The sequence below is a fragment of the Melitaea cinxia genome, chromosome 21 (genome assembly GCF_905220565.1).
Source record: "Melitaea cinxia chromosome 21, ilMelCinx1.1, whole genome shotgun sequence".
Taxonomy (NCBI): domain Eukaryota; kingdom Metazoa; phylum Arthropoda; class Insecta; order Lepidoptera; family Nymphalidae; genus Melitaea; species Melitaea cinxia.
Genome location: NC_059414.1, coordinates 2,365,921 through 2,385,768, shown reverse-complemented (window position 1 = coordinate 2,385,768; position 19,848 = coordinate 2,365,921). Strand labels below are relative to the sequence as shown.

The window sequence follows — 19,848 nt, the reverse complement described above, 5'->3', positions numbered from 1 at the left end:
AGCTTCACATTTAATTTAAAACTACTACAATATTTGTCATCTTGGACATCTAACATGAATCTGATAGATGTTTTATTTCGACATACTAAAAGAAGAGATATTACTTCCTAGACTACCTATGGTATCAAAACGTAACGAAGTCGTTTTGTACACAAACTATTTGTATTAATAGCCGCGGTAATTAGCTCGTAATGAAGTTATTTACTGAACACATTATTAATATCAATTTATTACAAATTTATTAGTAAAGTCTAAAATAGTGTGATCATATACTTTGTATGTAAACAAATATAAAACTATTGCAAAACAGTTAACAGTGCAAGGGCACTGCCCTAACATTATCCAATTGACTGCTAAGCAGCCTGTCATATAAATCTTAATGTATGTTATTATCTACATCTCTTCCGGTTATAATCTGTGATTAGAGGTGAGTTCAGTAAAGTGCTTAGATCTAGTTTAGAAAAAATGCACTAAAGTCCTAAAAATTCACTTTATTAATATGGAATATTTTGAGCCGACTTAGCCTTTAAGGCTGTATTGCTATAATAAAGAATAAAAAAAAAATATGGAATATTTAAGATTAATAAGATTATGTTAGTTTTTTTTTTCCTTTCAAATGTTACACCAAAAATTATTTTATAAAATGTAGTTCCATTTATAAATTTCTTTACAAAAAATTACAAAGAATAAAAAAGAATATGGAATATTTAAGATTAATAAGATTATGTTAGTTTTTTTTTTTCTTTCAAATGTTACACCAAAAATTATTTTATAAAATGTAAGTTCCATTTATAAATTTCTTTACAAAAAATTACAGGCGTACAGTTCATTTATAACAAAGCCTATAATTACTTAAATTGACAAAAAAAAAACAAATTAAAAAAGTCAACTGTCACATTTCCCGGTAAATCCCGTCGGAATTTTTTCTTCAAAATGGCGCATACTTGACAGGTGCGAGCGTCGTCTCGCGCGGCACGCGGCGCCCGGAGACTATTTTGACTCATCTTTTTTTACACGAATATAACGCCGCCACCCATTCAGCCGACTGACACTTGCTCCCAATCAAACTATTTTGTCTCTGGTATGTTTGGACAAATGTTTGAACCAATTATGTTGGCGTTTATTCACGTTAACTATTCTTTATTGCATCGAATTGCGTATCTGATATTATTGTGAATGAAAACTAACTTTTTTAATATATATGGTAGCTATGTAGGTATGAATTGCCTAAATAGCTAGCCTATTAACTTTAATAACTACAGTCTCTTATTAGTCCAAAGTAGAAAAGGCCTTAAATAATTTTTTGATATACTTAATTGTAACATTAACTCAATCACAAAAAAAGCTTAAATTTAACTTCATCATTTTGATAATAAAATTGCAACAGGTCCAATTTTGTACAATAAAGACAGACAAAGAACAAAAAAATAATACAAGACAATGACTGCGCAGATTTGAATTTTTATTTTTATTTTTTATTTTTTACGGTCTATAACATTGATTTATAATATATAAAACTAGATATTTACCACGGCTGCACCTTCAAATGATCAACAACGTACCATAAACATCCCGTTTTACACATAAATTATAGCGTTAGCTGCTAGAATAGTTTAAAAAACTTTTTTATTTATTAATAGTTTGCATGACCCCACGTTGTTCGTACATCTTCAAATAGTCAAGTCAAAAATTAGAATCATTATCATTAAGTTAGCTACTTATCATATGCTTATCATCTAATTATATTCTACTTTTTCACAATACGGGTCGGAAATACCGATTAACTTATACAAAAACATCTGCCGGCTTAAACTGCTAATTTATTCAACGCAAACTATATTATTGCTACAGTTTTGAATATAAATAAAGTTATAAAAAGAACGTTACTCGCGATTTTGAAAATACACTACTTTAGTAACGTCTTTGGGACATATAAGACGTCTTTTAACTTGGAAATTAATGAACAAATTTTAATTGTTACTAATTTGACCATTAGATAGATTTGACATCCAAATTCGACCGACGGTAAAACATTATTACTAATAATTAAATGCAAGTAAAACCACGTGCCAGACATAATTAAAATCTTTCTACTACGAGTTCGAAAATTGACTGTTTCTTACCAAATTACGCCAGAACGGCTCAACGGAACTTGTATGTAATTTTATACAGATATATTACACAGTGGAACAGCAAAAGACCACATTTTTTTATTTCGATATTTTTGTATGAGATTTGTTTTTGATCTTCACTTAGCAAAGGATCATAATTTTTGATATGGTTGTAGTTTACGGGTCAAAGAATGATATAAGCTATTTTTTGACCTACTTTCAAAAAAGGAGGAAGTTCTCAATTCGATTGTATTTTTTTATGTATGTTACCTCTGAACTTTTGACTCGATCAACCGATTTCAATGATGTTCGTTTTAATCGAAAGGTGGTGCTTGTCTTGTACTCTAATTTAAATTTTATTGCGATCTGATTACAAGTTTTTGAGTAATCTTTGATAACGAGTAATAATATGACTATTTTTTTCGGCTACTTACGTTGTATTACTTATCGGTGTAAGTCGATATTTTTTTTTTTTTTGGTTTGCAAGCAAACACAATTATTATATCGAAAAAGTGCATATTTTTATGGATATCATAACTGAATTATATGGGTAACTTCTATTTTATAACTCATACATACCCAACAAGGTTTTCTTACGATAGAAGTTGCGGGCAACAGCTACTTAAATAATTAAAGATTCTTTAAAACCACGTTAAAGTTTGAACCTCCTTTATAGAGAACCGTTGAGTGAAATGTCGAAAATTTAAGAGATATGTGTCGATTTGATGTTAATATTCTTACAATGTGTCGACTATGATTTTTGATAACTGTCAGTGTCAATGAACTGTAGTAAAAATTTAAAGTTGCGACGAAAATTAGCAGAAATTATGGGACATAATCATCTCTACTAATATTATAAACACAAGGAAAAAAAACTTAATTTTTTGTTTGTTTGTAATAAATTAAAAATAAATCCACTGGACCGATTTTAAAAATTATTTCCACTGTAAAATGCTATGTTACCAATGCTTCATTTTAATGAAAGAAAATAGAAAAAAAAAATAGCTCCAAAATTCATCATTCATCATTACAGCCTATACAGTCCACTGCTGGACATAGGCCTCCACAAGTTTACGCCAAAAATAACGTGAACTCATGTGTTTTGCCCATAGTGCTCCAAAATTGATGAAAATTAATTACTTATTTTATTTGCTTGTCATATTGTTTCATTCTAAATAAAGTCTAATACTTACTGGAGTATGGGCCTTTTCTCCTTACCTAAAACAAAAGAATACAGAGATTAATTCACGAACAATCTTAATATCTAGTTACGCAAATAGGCCTCTCTTCCTGATAGGATTAAGTCTCGAGTTCAATCCACCACGCTGCTCTGCTGTTTCGGTGTATTGGTATCATGAGAGATGATCGCTATCAACTATTTATGATAACCACTAGATCTCGACGGTTTTACGTGTTCTTTAAGGTACAGCAGCAAGAAGCAGAAAGAACCACAAGAAGACGACTTCTAGGCAAAAAACAATACGTACATGTATATGAATAGTAATCAAAGCCGAAGCCACGGCGATAGAAAAAGATTGAAATAAAAAAAAATATATCAAAACATAGATAATAACTAACCGTCAAACATTCAAAATAAAAAGTATAGGTAGATATAAAGCGGGATCGTTATTCGTTATACACAAGATGTCAGCGGGGTATTATTAATCTATTGTCCGTACTAGGAATCGAACCAAGGACGCCCGCTTCCAGCGACACTTTGACATAACTGACATTTGTTACGTTCAGGGCTGGCGCTGTTGTTGCTTAGAAATTGTTAATATATATTTATTGAAGTAAAACTATTAAAATTTTTGTAAATATTTCTTTTATAAAACATAACCCTCTCTTTCTATCTTCACTAACTTATATCTATCTCTCAATTTCCGTCCGCCTCGCCCGATCGCACTTTTCGTAACGCTCTCGTCACGCATTCACCAGCTCACTCCCAGAGTCAAGCGTGCGTAAAGAAATTTTACTTCAATAACATTCAATAGAAAAAATAACAAAGCAATAAAAGGAATTTGAAATCCTAATACTAACGTTAACAAACTTAACGTTAATAATACTTAATCTGTCAACCCTATATCCTAAGAAATCGCGCGCCATTGTTTTGAATAAGGAGCTCTATCATATGAAGCGATGCAAACATACATAACGCTTGTTGGATTTTATTGAATTAATACTTAAGGCGTCTGCCTTATTGTTAAAGGTAAACTCTTACCTTAAACAGTTTGACAGACAGACAGAATCGACAAGTTTTTTTTTTGTTTATAAATTTATTGTGTTTGCTCGTAAAATAAAAAAAAATAGATAAAGTAAAAAAAAAATATCAGTTGAATGCGTGTTATTAAAGATAACTCAAATAGTTTTCAACAGATGTCGATCAGATTTAAATGGGACCACACGACTAGTACCTATCAGCTTTCGATTGAAAAATGATATAAAAATATCTCACATTAAAAAAAAATACAGAGATCACATAATTGGGAACCTCGTTCTTTATTTAAAGTGTGTTAAAAATGTGTGCGTGCTCGCAAATGAAAAAAAAAAACGATATCAATTACATCAACAAGTAATACAACGCAGGTAGACGAAAAAATAGTCAGGTAGATACGCAAATAAATCAAAAACTACTACATAGATCTCAATTAAATTTATATGGGACCACATGACAAGCACCAGCTTTTGATTAAAAAGAGAATCAACAAAATCGGTACGGTATCGGTATCGGTAGGATTTGATTCTAGAAATAATGAATATAATCACCTATACTTAGACCTCGATCTAACCATTTAATAAACTAATATTTGCTGATGATCTGTCAAGTATCACAAGAATCATCAACAGAATTGTTACAATAGAGAACACTTACTATATTCTGGCTTGACCCCAGTAACCTCGGTTGTGATTAAAACAAAAAAAAAATGTGTGAAACAGTCTAAAATAAAAAAGATAGAAGCCTCACACGTGTACATTTTTTTTATACCACAGATCCCAATAAGTTTTTTTTTCTACATTTAGGTCGGAAAACAAGCTTACGGCTCACCTGATGGTAAGCTATTACCGCAGTTTATGGACACTTGCAACACCAGAAACTTTACAACCGCCTTGCCGATCCAAACCCGATCCACCCCCTGAGGTTAAAAGGAGCTCATTAGCCCTGGCCACATTACTCACCACAAGAACACAACACAGTTTGAAAGCAGTACTATTTAGCTGTAATCTTCTGTAAGGTCGAGGTACTACCTCTGTCGGCCTGCTCCTGATTTACGCAAGGTGTTTCCCGCGTTGCCCTGCCTCTACATTCAAATACTGGACTCCCACTGTCAAGTCTTATTCCTTTACAATTATTAAAACCCATGTGCAAAACTATTTTTTTAAATATATAGACTAGCGCTTGACTGCGATCTCACCTGATGGCAAGTGAAGATGCAACCTAAGATGATGCGCGCTTGCCTAGAAGATGCCTATTCACTCTTGATTTAAAGATACTCAAGTTATATTTAATTGAAAAAACGGAAGACGAAGAAACGAGAAAACAAATATAACATAGCATTATACACAACATGTGAATTTGACTATACCACTTCGTTATTTAATAATTAACATGTTATCATCTACGTCGAAACATCTACGTCATTAGAATGCACTATTTAGACAGGAAAATAGGATTAACACGTACTGTGACCAAATGACGTTCCGATTCCTTGAATCAACCCATGACCTATAATGTGACCGAGTCTTCAATAAAGTGTTTCTAAGTTAAGAGTTATTTTAGTAAAGTCTCTCATTGTTCTTCGACTTTCCTTTTGTTTCGTCGTTGTCTGGTTTTTAATGCTTGTATGAAGTATCGGAAATTATTTATTAATGCTTTATTGCACACTATAGTTAAAAATATATATGTGTTGTAATAATTGTGTTTGCTCGCAAACGAAAAAAAACCGACTTCAATTACATCGACGAGTAATACAACGTAGATCGAGGAAAAAATAGTCAAGTAACTACGCGTTATCAAAGATTACTCAAAAAGTAGTTATCAGATCTCAATAAAATTTATATGTGACCACATGACAAACATCAGCTTTCGAATAAATTAAAAATTATTAAAATCGGTACACCCAGTAAAAAGTTATTGTGGATTTTCAAGAAGTTCTCTCGATTTCTCTGGGATCCCATCATCAGATCCTGGTTTCCTTATCATGGTACTAAACTAGAGATATTTTCTTTCCAACAAAAAGAATTATCAAAATCGGTACACCCAGTAAAAAGTTATTGCGGATTTTCGAGAGTTTCCCTCGATTTCTCTGGAATCCCATCATCAGATCCTGGTTTCCTTATCATGGTACTAAATTTGGGATATCTCCTTTCCAACAAAAAAAGAATTATCAAAATCGGTACATCCAGTAGAAAGCTGTGCGGTATAATACAACGTAGGTCGACGAAAAAAGCGTCAAGTAAAAACGCATTATTAGATATAACTCGAAAAGTAGTTGTTAGATCTCAAATAAATTTAAATGGGACCAATTGGCACACATCACCTTTCGATTAAAAAAAAATTGTTGAAATCGGTCCACACGGTCAAAAGTTCTGATGTAACATATAAAAAAAAAATACAGTCGAATTGAGAACCTCCTCCTTTTTTGGAAGTCGGTTAAAAAGGTGAGCTTAGACTTAGCACGTATGAAAAAGGATGTATGTAGATGTGTAAAAGTGAAATAAAAGAAATTCAAAAATTAAACTAACCAAAATTAAATTTATAATAACGTTTTAAATGCAGTTTCATAAAATAATCTATCCAATAGTTTTGAGATAAATTAAATAAATTATTACATTAGAAATACCGTCGCACTAAGTGACAGAAAGTAAAGATCATATCAATTAAACATCTTAGAAATAGGTATATCAGGCCTAAACAGCATACTGAATAGATTTTAATAAAACTTATTACGATTAATTATTAAGATTAATATATCGATTTTTTTTTAATTTTATATTATACAAACCATGGTCTGACAAAACAGCGATGGATAGATTGTGTGAGGAGATGAAAAATAAAGGAAGCTAGGTAAGCGCTGAAGTGACGAATACTAGAAAGGAATGGAAGAGGAAGACATGTGCCGTCCCTCCATAAGAAGGGTTAGGGCAGGGAGATGATGATGAAACCATGTCCTGACAAATAACAAACACAAAAAAAAGAATCATTCAATTTAGAGAAGTCATTCTAAATTATACGCGTACATTCTTAAGTGATTAATTTGTAATTATACAAATTTTTTAGTCTTTATTTTGTAGTTCTGAGTAAAAGTTACGTAAAATTATTTAATTATATAGGTAAAGGTATCTATTTTTATCGTGAGAAGGTGAATGTTACATAAACTAAGCCTCTGCTAAAGGATAACAGCTAGTACACCTCCTATATTAGCACAAATTTTCCTACGAAGATTTTTTTGCAAGACAAAAAAAAATTGTTACAATATTATCTTCAACATCATCGTCAGCCTATAACGTTGTGCTGCTGGAAGTGCTGGACGTAATCTTCACCCAGGGTACTCCACAAGACCCGACTCTAGCCATCCAGTCAGTAACAATATGTGAAATAAAATGTCCGATAACACATCATGCATTCAAAATTTAATAATTAAAACATACAGGAAAAAAAACGATTTACATATAAAATAATAAGTACAAAAGTATACAAAAGTACAAAATAATTACGGGTGTGAACGTGCGTGTGGGTGGATGTTTTTAGAGAAGCAAAATATAAAACGTGATTATTTATAACTAACAATAATTTTTAACTTAACAACCACATTATTGTTATTTTAGAAGATATGTGCTACAATACAGTTCTAAACTAATTTTGACCATGACAAACTAATTTTTGATATCATATCAAAAATTGACCGCTCCAGCGGTATCGTACATATTAAAAATTACCTTTTACACTACATAATTTCCATGAATATTATGTAAATAACAAATAAATAAATAAACAAAGAATATATTCCTACTAAAGTCTACGGGCTTGTCTATCACATGCGGCCTATAATATCATTTGCTATCAAGTGAAAACCGTCCATTAGTAATATTATAAATTTTACACGTAACGTTTATGGGTAATCTTCTCCTATCATTTACGGCTTCATAATCTAAATCTTTAATAAACAGGATTTCGCAGCCAAAAACAATTTACTAAAATTGGTTTATATCTTAAATTCTCAAGTTACGTCATTATTTTTTTCAATTACTATCACTATTTCATATATATAAATTATAAATCTTGTTAAAATTATTTTAATGCTACTTATTTATTTATTTTCATTTATTTATTTAACAATATATTATTATATTTCATTGTAAAAAAGGCGGGCTTAATACTAAAAGCATTCTCTGTTAGTCAATTTTAAGATGTTGAATACCAGTAAAGCACTGAAACGTAGGAATTCCGTATTTAAAAATTCGAATAAGGAATTTAATTGAACACAAATATAATTGATTTTATGTACTACAAATACATCAAACGTGTTCCAATAGAATTCGATCAGTAAATACGAAACGAAATCATAAAAAAAACACCACATTTTCGACTCTGTAATCTTTAAATAATTATCGAAACGTTTGTATTAAATTCAATTTTAAATCACGAAAATATGGTAATTATTAAAGTGTTAACGATAATGACATTAATTAAAATAATAATAGTAACAACACAGAGAGTACAATTAATGTGACATTATATTTTAATATTATCTAATGTCAAAAATGAGAAATAAAAACTTTAAATGTCACTTATGAATAATCTATACAAATAAATAAAATTGGAGTGTCTGTTTGTAATATTAAAATAACGCCTTTTACTAAATTCACGTTACATATATAAAAATATTTTTTTTATAATTTTTGTCTGTCTGTCTGTTTGTCTGTTTGTTCCGGCTCTGAAACGGCGGAAGGATAGCTGATGTAATAAGGAGTAACTAAGGCTACTTTTATTTTAGATATTTTTTTTATTGTATAACTTCGCGAACTAAACAATAAATATTTTGTTGAATTCCACGTGGAAGAAGTCGCGGGCACAGCTAGTACCTAATTAATAAAAATACTGGTTAAAAGGTTACCTGAAAGCAATCGCTCTTTTAGCGATAAGATTGATTTTATTAGTCTATGTTATGAGTACAATTAAGAACATTATTACTGTTAGTACAACACGATTAATTATATTGATAATTATTAGTAATTTGATTGTGAAACATTGAGAATTTAGTTAGAATTTTTGCGTTGTTTTTTTTTCGTCTTTTTTTTTAAATAATAGCGTTTGCCGGTTAATAACGCAACGAAACAGTGAAGAGAAGTATTTTACTTTAAGTAAAGAAGTTTACAAGGCTTCAAAAATATCTCTTTTACAATAAAGGAAAAGAATTGAAGCTTAGCCCATCACGGACCTTTACTACGGCTTGGTGAATAAACTTGTTGCAAAATTAATTTCGAAGCATGCATATTTTTTTACGATATTTTCTGCCACTTCAAAAAACAACAATAATTTTAATAATTTTCGCATTCTAAAACTGTATAGACCGGATTTAAACCGCATCCATTTTTGTACTAGTTTACTCTTTAAGAAACGATTAAGGCGTGTCGAAGTTGATATGGACGCTTTTTCTACTAATACGCGTCCTTCGTATACTGGATCGATCAACCCAAAACTTTTATTAAAAACTAACTAACAATTACATCAACAAAAACCATTGGTTAGTTTCGTGTCATCGACCTCCAAGAATCTTTCGAATAGGCGTTTAATTGTCGTTACAAATCAATGTAAAAATATCAATTACAATCTGTTTCGCTTCCTCACGAACGATTCGGATATAGCTATCCTTGTCTACTTTTATTTAGTATGGATTAAATATTGTAAATCTCAATAATCCTGATAGTCACTCAGGACGTAAGGATAGGTCGGGAGTTAGTATATTTAGAAATTTAAGAAGTTTAACTGTCACGCAGGTGTCTTAGACAAACATTCAGTTATTTCTGATACTGTAATTCAATCACTCGTTTTGGTATTCGATTGAATTACAGTCGGCGGGAAAAAACCGACAGATTTGTATTTTAAAATATCTTCTACAATTTTTTATATATAGGAATGATATGTGTGTGGATGTGTATGTACCTATATAGCTTCGACTAGCCCGTTGACGCAGTTTGTAGTAGCCCCTGCTTTCTGTTCCGCGGGTTGTGGGTTCGATTCCCGCCTGAGTCTGGGTGTAATATGTGTTTTATATATATATATATATATATATATATATATATATATATATATATATATATATATATATATATATATATATATATATATTATTTCTATGTATATTTATAAAAAAAATATAAAGCTAAAACAGTCGGCTGTTACCTGTACACAAGCATTAAAATTGTTATCATGGGAACAGACGACCGTGTGTGTATATTATAAGATATTTATTTATTTAGTTATTTATTTATTATATTTACTTCATTTTTGTATCTAAATTGTTTTTAAATCGATTTAAGAAAATGAAAAATAATTGAATTAAAACTTGTTTAGAATTGTAGTGATTTAAAACTCTTTTTATTCTCTCTTTCTCTCATAGCCAGTAACGTTTCATATATTTAAGACACAGTGCAGGCCTGTTGTGAAGTTTTACTTCAGTCGCCTGGTCTAAAGCAAACTCGTTTTTTTATTGGTATTTTTTACACAGAAAATTTGTTATTGATTTATAGATCACTGACTGCATCGCTAAACGTTGCAGTGAACGTAAGATTAATCATACAAGATTACCGTTTATATTAAATCAAGATGCTACTTTTTCTAACTAGAACCCATGATCATCGATCAACATTCACATACCCTATCTACTAAACCATCACCGCTCAAAACACCATTTTATTTCACACACACATTACCATATCATTCACATAAAAAACATAAAATAACTCATAAGCATCAGTTGAGTAGCGTGTTGGCGTTTTTACCAAACATGGATTCGTATAAAAAAATTAGAAATAAGCGTTGAAAATATCTCTAATTATCTAGTTATGTTAAAAATTTATTTGTGGACGAAACATCTGTCAAACATTTGTTCATTCGAATTGGAGTTAATATTTTAAGTGAGAAAAATTAAGTGAATGTTTTATTGATTTCTGATAAAGTTTATCTAGTAGATAAATTACTGATAGGCATTTTATCAGCAGAAGGTTAACTGGTAAATTGGATTTCAATGAATAAAAAATTTTGAATTCGCGGGTTGTGATAGATATCTGATAGATAAAATAGAAATTTAGAAAATATATCATGCACTTATCTGATGGCTAATAATAAAATAATTTACCTGTAATTTTGTACCCATAATACTAGCTGTGCCCCGCGGTTTCACACGCGTTAAATTGAGGAAAATATAGCCTACCTATTTCTTTCCTCGGTAAATGGGCTACCCAACACAAAAATAATTATTAAATTCGTTCTAGTAATTCCTGAGAATACCGCGTTTAAACAAACTTACAGCTTTATAAGTAAGTATTGATAATAATTAATTAATAAATTATGATTATAAAAAAATTCAAAACAAAAAATTTACATCAACGTTCGAAGTTTTAAATTTAAATACGCTTACCACAGACACGCGCGTAAAATAATGGAACAACCACAAACACAAGTCTAATCACACACACACACACACACTTAAACCAAAATTGACCGTTCAAAACAAAATAGACGTATATATTAAATCAATGAACAAAACTATCAATGAATTTATTAAATATATTTATAGCTAATATAATTTATAAAAAAACTTAGTATTTGAGAACTATGACGAATTCCATATTCCATTGAACATAAATATTATTAAAATGACTAATATTCTGAGAAGCGTTTTCTATATTTAGCGACAAAGCTGACGGGGCACTCTGACTGATTCACTTAAAATTCTTAAGCTGTACTTGTAGGAGGCTAGAAGCTCTGATTTTATTAGTAGACGACCCTCGCTGCTTCACCCGTTTTAGTAAATATTCATAAGTGGTTTAGTTATAATCTTAATTCACTGTAATAAAATAACAAAACTTTCCTATATAAATTAATATTAAATGCTAATTATATTTTGCTTAGCTATCATACGAAAGGTCATAGAAAATATACGTAAACAACTAGACGAACACAAATATTTATGTATGGCTTATACAAAAAACTTTTTACGAGTAGGAATAGAACCTGCGACTGTTAGTGCAAAAGCTAATTTCTGTGACCACTGCATGAACAATTCATCAAAGTCTTCAACGTCGTCGTTTCGGGTTTTGTGCTTCAAATGTAATTTGCAATTCTTATGTTTAAGGTAAGGAAATGTTAACGGCCATTGAATAAAAATATTTTAAAAAGTATATAATAAATCCTTACTTATTTAGCTCAAATGAAGCTTATTATTTAAATCCCAATTAGTTAATCAAATTCCTTTCTTGTTGACGCACGGTTTACTTGGGGAGTAAGCTGATGAATGCAAAACGAGAGCGCAGCTAAAAGTGTGATCGGGCGAGGCGAACGGAAGTCCAGAGGGAGATATAACTTAGTTAAGATAGAAAGAGAGAGAGTTACGTTTCGCATATTACTGTAGGAGCTGAAGAAGTTGTACTTCAGTCGTGTGGTCTAAAGCACTCTCTTTTTTTCTTCAAGTCAATATTAAGCTGTAATCGCCTAAAATTGGTACGGCGTTTTAAACGTTATATGTTATTCATAACTTTGAAAGTGTGGTGTATTTTCCGCTGGTGATTCTAAGTCAGTGAATTAATTCTGCTCAAAATTTACAGCAGCCCGACTGGGGAAGTTTTTTTTTTGTTGTTTCTATGGTAAGTTGATCAGAGTTCCTGGAGATTGGGAGTAGGGTCGGCAACGCGCTTGCGATGTTTATGGAGGTGCAGGCGTCTATAGGCTACGGTAATCGCTTACCATCAGGTGAACTGTACCCTTGCAGAGTATTTTTTTGAATTATTAATAAATAATAAAATCTACACGAATGTTTAAAGCACATATAAACTTGTTTAACATAATAATATGTAATAAAAATAAAAAGGTATTTCGCGAAACGAGTAAACAAAATAATTTTCCTTATTTTAAGGTCACATTATGTGGTTCACTTTCAGGTCAGGCTTGGAATGTTTACAGCACCATATGGCACGGCTTTTATTACGAATTCGCTTCGTCTTGTATTCGATTCCTTTTCGTTGTATGTTATTATTCTTTACGTAATTACACCTTTTTATTTTTCTTTTATAATTTAATTACTATTTTTGTATCAATATACTTAGTTGTGATAAGTGTTTTGTGAATTTGTTGGTATAGTACTTAATGGAAATAAAGAGTTTATTATTATTATTTAATACACGATTAAACCTGTAACATCTCACTGCTGGGTATAGGCCGAAGGATCCACCACGTTTATTTTGTGCATTTTTAAAACACAATTTCTGTCTTTCTTTCTAGAAAATCTTTAAAATTATATTTAGTCGGTTTTAATTATTTCTGAATTACAGGATAAATATTTTAATTAAGCGCTGATTTTTTAAATTCTGATGCACAAATTTTTATCAACGAGAAAAATTATTTATGTATAATTCTGTTTGCTCGCAAACGAAAAAAACCGACTTCAATTACATCGACGAGTACAACGTAGATCGACGAAAAAATAGTCAAGTAACTACGCGTTATCAAAGATTACTCAAAAATTAGTTATTAGATCTCAATAAAACTTATATGTGACCACATGATAAACATCAGCTTTCGATTAAATTAAAAATTATCAAAATTGGTACACGCAGTAAAAAGTTATTGCGGATTTTCGAGAGTTTCCCTCGATTTCTCTGGGATCCCATCATTAGATCCTGGTTTCCTTACCATAGTACCAAACTAGGGATATCTCCTTTTTAACAAAAAAAAGAATTATCAAAATCGGTTCATCCAGTAGAAAGTTATGCGGTATAATACAACGTAGGTCGACGAAAAAAGCGTCGAGTAAAAACGCATTATTAGATATAACTCGAAAAGTAGTTGTTAGATCTCAAATAAATTTAAATGGGACCAATTGACACATACCACCTTTCATAATAACATACATTAAAAAAAAATACAGTCGAATGGAGAACCTCCTCCTTTTTTGGAAGTCGGTTAAAAATAAGCAATTAAAGATTATATTTTTATTGATTCTGTTACGCTTTTATTATTTTAAATTAAATGACATAGGTTATGGTGTAGTTTAACGTTCCAGTAACACCGACGGTCGCGGGTTCGATTTCCGCTTTGAGTAGGTATTTTTGTATATATGCAAATATTTATATCTTTTTTTATTTTGGTATGGGTGTTTATCATCATGGATCTGGTTATCTTACCACTGACTTTGGGTTGAACCTTCGGGCTTTGTAATCAAAAAGCTCCTAACTACTATCTAAACAAATGGAAGGGAAATTATTCGCCAAACTGCAGTGGAACAGCGAGATAGACAAAGCCATGACTCTTCTCGTACATGAGGACGAGGCCTCTGCCCAGTAGTTTTTATTTATAGGCTACTGTAGTTCAGTTAAGCAGTTAAAAAGTAAGGATGATTCTTACGATATTGTCGATTTGTTTTATATTATTTATAGTTCTCTTAATAGTCATAATATTATGTTTTATAGCCTAAGCTTCCTCAATATTAAACATTTTTCACGTTTTTTTTTTCAAATCGTACTAACAAATGTACAGACAAACAAGCTTATCATCATCATATCATCAATACATATAAATGAAATTGGAAAGTCTGTTTGTAATGATAAAATAACCGCTTTTTACTAAATTCATATGGTGTATACACGGTACATATACCAAAATAACAATTTTTACAATTTTTGTCTGTCTGTCTGTTTGTTCCGGCTAATCCCTGAAACGGCTGGACGGACAGGACTTTCACTGGCAGATAGCTGGTGTAATAATTAATAAAAGGTTTATTATTATTATTATTAATAGGGGGTAAATTAGGCTACTTTTATTTTAGAAATTTATGTATTTTATAAATCTTCAAAGTGAACAATAACTTTTTTGTTAAATTCCACGCGGACGACGACGACGCGCACAGCTAGTTAACAAATAAAGCTAAACAAATGCTTTTTCTTAATAATATAATATATATTTTTAATACATAAAAAGGTATGATATAACGAGTGTCAGGAGCGACTTAAGGTCGAGCTTGGATAGCAATGACCCGTTTCGCCTTATACGTGCGCGGTTGCGAAAACCCACCTTAACATTCCCGCGAACAGATGTTCGTAAGGTTACTGCCTACTTACTTGATTAGACTTTATTTTTTTTTACACTTACTACAAATTATAAGTACGTACTTACTGACCTGAACTCCTGAACTTTAATAAATGAATGCTTTACACTCAACAGGCCTCGGTGGGATTTACTCCTGTGTCGGGGGTCCGGGAACACACAATACACTAAACAATAATTGTGTTTGCTCGCAAACGAAAAAAACGGACTTCAATTACATCGACAAGTAATACAACGTAAGTAGACGAAAAAATTAACAAACGCACTAGTCGTCACTACGATTTTTGAGGGTTTCTCTTGATTTCTCTGGGATCCCATCATCAGCTCCTGGTTTTCTTATCGTGGTAACACACTTGGGATACCTCCTTTGCAACAAAAAAAGAATTATCAAAATCGGTTGATGAAGTTATCCCCGAACATACATATACTCGTATATATAGTCGAATTGAGTAATTGCCTCCTTTTTTGAAGTCGGTTAAAAACGCCCAGACCAAGGCAGACATGTATATGGCTAATTCAAATATCTTAAAGCTGGTGCTATCTCTCTGTGTATTTACTGCAACATTTTATATATAAATATATAATACATATTTCAGGACTATTTTAAATAGTTTTAGATTTTGTATATTTTAGTTTCATTTTTATTTTTAAAATGAACAAATCTATTTTCTTTTTGCGACCCCTGCTCCATGCGTCAGGCGATTCTTACTTTGCCTGCCTAGTATGAGTAATAATCGTTATCGGGTGTATACGATAACAACGGAGAACAACTGCTTAACGTGCTCTTCGATGTACGATGGGGGACAAGGACAGACAGCCAGACCGAAATGTAATATTCGTACAGATACAAATATCCGTCCCGAGTTGAACCCGCAACAGCCGCTGTGTGTGCCCACACAGTTGACACACTACTACACCAGACCGATGTCATAGATAAATAGTAGATAAAACATCCGAGTACATATTATAAATTTTAATCTGTGCCAAAATTATTCTTCTAATTTAAACGTGTATTCCAAAGACAAGAGAGAGAGTATAAGAGAGAAATTTAAAAAAAAAAAAAAAAATACAGCTTCAAACACTAAAACAGGACGCAATATTATTTATGAACTTCTAGTTCTATCATATTTTTTTTTGCTACAAACAATTTATTTATGCTAGAAAATTTCCTACTAGAGTATAGTACTACTCTACTAATTCTAGTCCTCTGCCCAAAGGTTGCCTGGAAGAAATCGCTGCTTTAGCGATAAGGCCGCCTGTTGCAACTAATGCAAATTTATTATATATTTTTACCTCATTAAACTTATTTTACTTTTGTGTTGGTGTGCAAAAGTGTAAATAAATAAAATAAATACTACTAGTACATTGCGACAAAAATATCATATAAGATTTAAGTACATAAAGATTTGCTCACCACAAGCAAACGTATATAATAAACAAACGTACAAACAAACGAAATAAGTTAAAATATGAACAGTAAGCAATAACTCAATTAGTATGTGACAGGCCTGTTTCTTCACCGATAGCTAAATTGTTTATTTATATGCGGTACAATTTGTAAGAAAAAGCGTGTAGCAGTTACACGTTTCACTTTCTTATGCGTTATGAAACAAAAAAAGCTATATTTTACCAAATAAATATAATTGGAATCGTTAAAAAAACTTAAAATTATGTATTTTAATATGTACGATTTTATTTTTGTGTTACCCTCACATTAGGAATTCTAAACATTTTTGAATATCATATCAAAAATTGACCGCTCCAGCGGGATTCGAACCCGCGTCTCCGACTGACCGTGTCGGCGCTCTAGCCAATTAAGGTATGGAACGATGTACCCACCAGAGCGAAATTCCCTATTGTATATGTATTTTGTTAATAAGAAATGTATTGTCTTACATACAAATCAAATAGTGGATTATACTCGTATTACAAAGACGCTGCAGTAGTATAATTAAATTTATTTATTTCCGGATCGCTGCGAATGGCAATGGTGTCCTTTTTAAATATTATTTAATTCTATATATACATATATTTGTAAGACATTTTATTCCTTTATTTCAAATGTGTTATATTATTTGTAATCGCTACCGCTTATACCTTACTCTAGAAGAAAATTGGTCAACAATCGCTAAGTGAGAGCAATTGTGTAATTCCTATCAATCGGTCGCAAGTTCGATTCACGGCACAATTACTATTCAGTACAACGCTCCTATACTGGGTCATTGCCAACATTACGAACTTTACAAATTGTTTGTAATATTTTTGTACGTTTTCCTTGATTCGATAACTGTGTATCGTTTCCTTGTCAATTTTTTTTATTAGTATTTATTTTTGTTATTTGAATTAGTTTCCTACAGATTATTTATAAATTAATAAGTTTGTGTTAATGAATGGATTTTTATATTCTATCACGCAAAAATAACCGAACATATTGAAATTTAACTTGGTAGGTAGGTACGTAGATATTTGTTCAGAGTAACACATAGGGTAATTTTTATTCCGACATTGTTACGGATGGCAAAATAAAGTCGTAAGGGACGTAAAGACTTTATTATAGGGGTGTCTCTGTCAAGGTCGTTGACGAATAGAAGCTAAAGTGCTGTCCATATGTTTATTCACGCGTCATCTGCGTCATCAAATTTGATATCTATTTTTAAATCTGGTATAGATCTTATCTTTATATTGAGTCTAGAAGTGGAGTTATTACTTTATAAGCAAATGTAGTTAAATTATAATTAGTACACGAAGAAGAAGTGTGTAGAAGTGTACCGAGGGAAATAAGTATATAAAAACAATGTATATTTTATATATTTTACATTACATTTATATTTTCGGACATTTCTAGCGCAGAGATTGTCACAACGAGATATTCGAACGCTTTGACTTCCTTAAGAAATGCAAATTCTTTAGTCAAGACATAATATGTGTATTAAAAAAGTTTACTGACTTTAAGATAAATTAATTCGATATTGATAAGATTAAATCACAACTTACCAAACAAATCACCAACTAGTCACGGAACAGTCACTAATGTCACCACGTTCACAAACACAGCACTCACATTTTTCATAAACATATCGAGTCGAGTAAACACTGACACTGCATTTAAGTTGTTTTATAAACTTAACCTGAAACAAATAAATTATTATATTAATATCTTATATAAAATGTGTATATAAACAACAGCAAAAAGGTAACACAATGATGGAAACTCAATATATATTCGGATACTTTACAGCAACGAAACGTCGGGCATCTAAAAAAACTTAATAAGCCACGATAGAATCCGAAAAAGTTTCATTATAAAAAGTGACCAGAACTCCTGAGAGGGATTGGGGGTAGAGTCGCAAAAGCTACGGTAATCACTTACCAGCAGCCTTAGTTGTATAAAAAAATGACATACGCTATAGATAAATATTACCAATATTAACGGAACTACAGTATCAAAAATATGTTCAAATAGCTATTATGATCATAATATAACTTACAAGACTATCAACCAAAACATCTTTAAGATAGGAATAATGTTATGAGAAAAAAAAAGATAAAATATACGGTCTAATATTATGGAGTAGAAAATATTTCAGTAGAGCTTACTTGATAACAGCAAAAGAGTTGTTTTGTTGTTATATTTCTATTATTTTGCTACTTTACTAGTACATACTATACATTTTTAAACTGAGGTAGGGCACAGCAGGAATTTCCTACTCAAAATATGGAGCAGCCCGACTGGGGTAGTACCTCGACCTTACAGAAGATCACAGCAAAATAATACTGTTTTCAAGCAGTATTGTGTTCCTGTTGGTGAGTAAAGTGACCAGAGCTCCTGGGGGGATTGGGTCGGCAACGCGCTTGCGATGCTTCTGGTATTGCTGGTGTCTATAGGCTGCGGTAGTCGCTTACCATCAGGTGAGCCGTACGCTTGTTTGCCGACCTAGTGACATAAAAAAAATACTATACATATAGTCAAACTTAAACCTACAGTTCCTTTTCGTATAGGTATAAGTGAACTGCGCAAAGCGGCCACAATCATTACATATAGCTGCATCATTAAATATCGCCTATAAGTAATTTCTTTATCCACAGCCCGATATCCATATGCGTTATCAGCTTTCTATAAATACTGCGGCATCTATAAAGCGTGTTTATTTTTAAGTACGAAGTTCCTGAGATAAAAACGTTTAATTAAAATTATTTGCTTGTTACGTTCGATCGTATATGGTATGGGAAGTTATAGTGTTAATGGTGGGAAAAACGACGGAATATCTTGGAGCCGCGATGACATTCCTCGAGATCGTATTGGTTATAGTTTTGACGCTTAGATAAACTATCACCAGAAGCTTCCATTCCTGATTGTTTTCTCTTTTTAGTGAAATATTTATTTGTCCTAATTAATGCTCTGCTGCGAATACATAA

At 31.5% G+C, this 19,848-nt stretch overlaps 1 long non-coding RNA gene across 1 annotated transcript in view; it reads right to left on the bottom strand.

The window, feature by feature from the left end:
- Window positions 1-951: 951 nt before the first annotated feature.
- Window positions 952-19,848, bottom strand: part of LOC123664077 — a 30,413-nt gene continuing 11,516 nt past the window's right edge. The window contains exons 2-4 of the long non-coding RNA XR_006744765.1: window positions 18,485-18,560; window positions 8,133-8,135; window positions 952-964 (exon numbers count right to left, since the gene is read on the bottom strand). This is a non-coding gene — a long non-coding RNA (uncharacterized LOC123664077). The remainder of the gene's footprint in view (window positions 965-8,132; window positions 8,136-18,484; window positions 18,561-19,848) is intronic.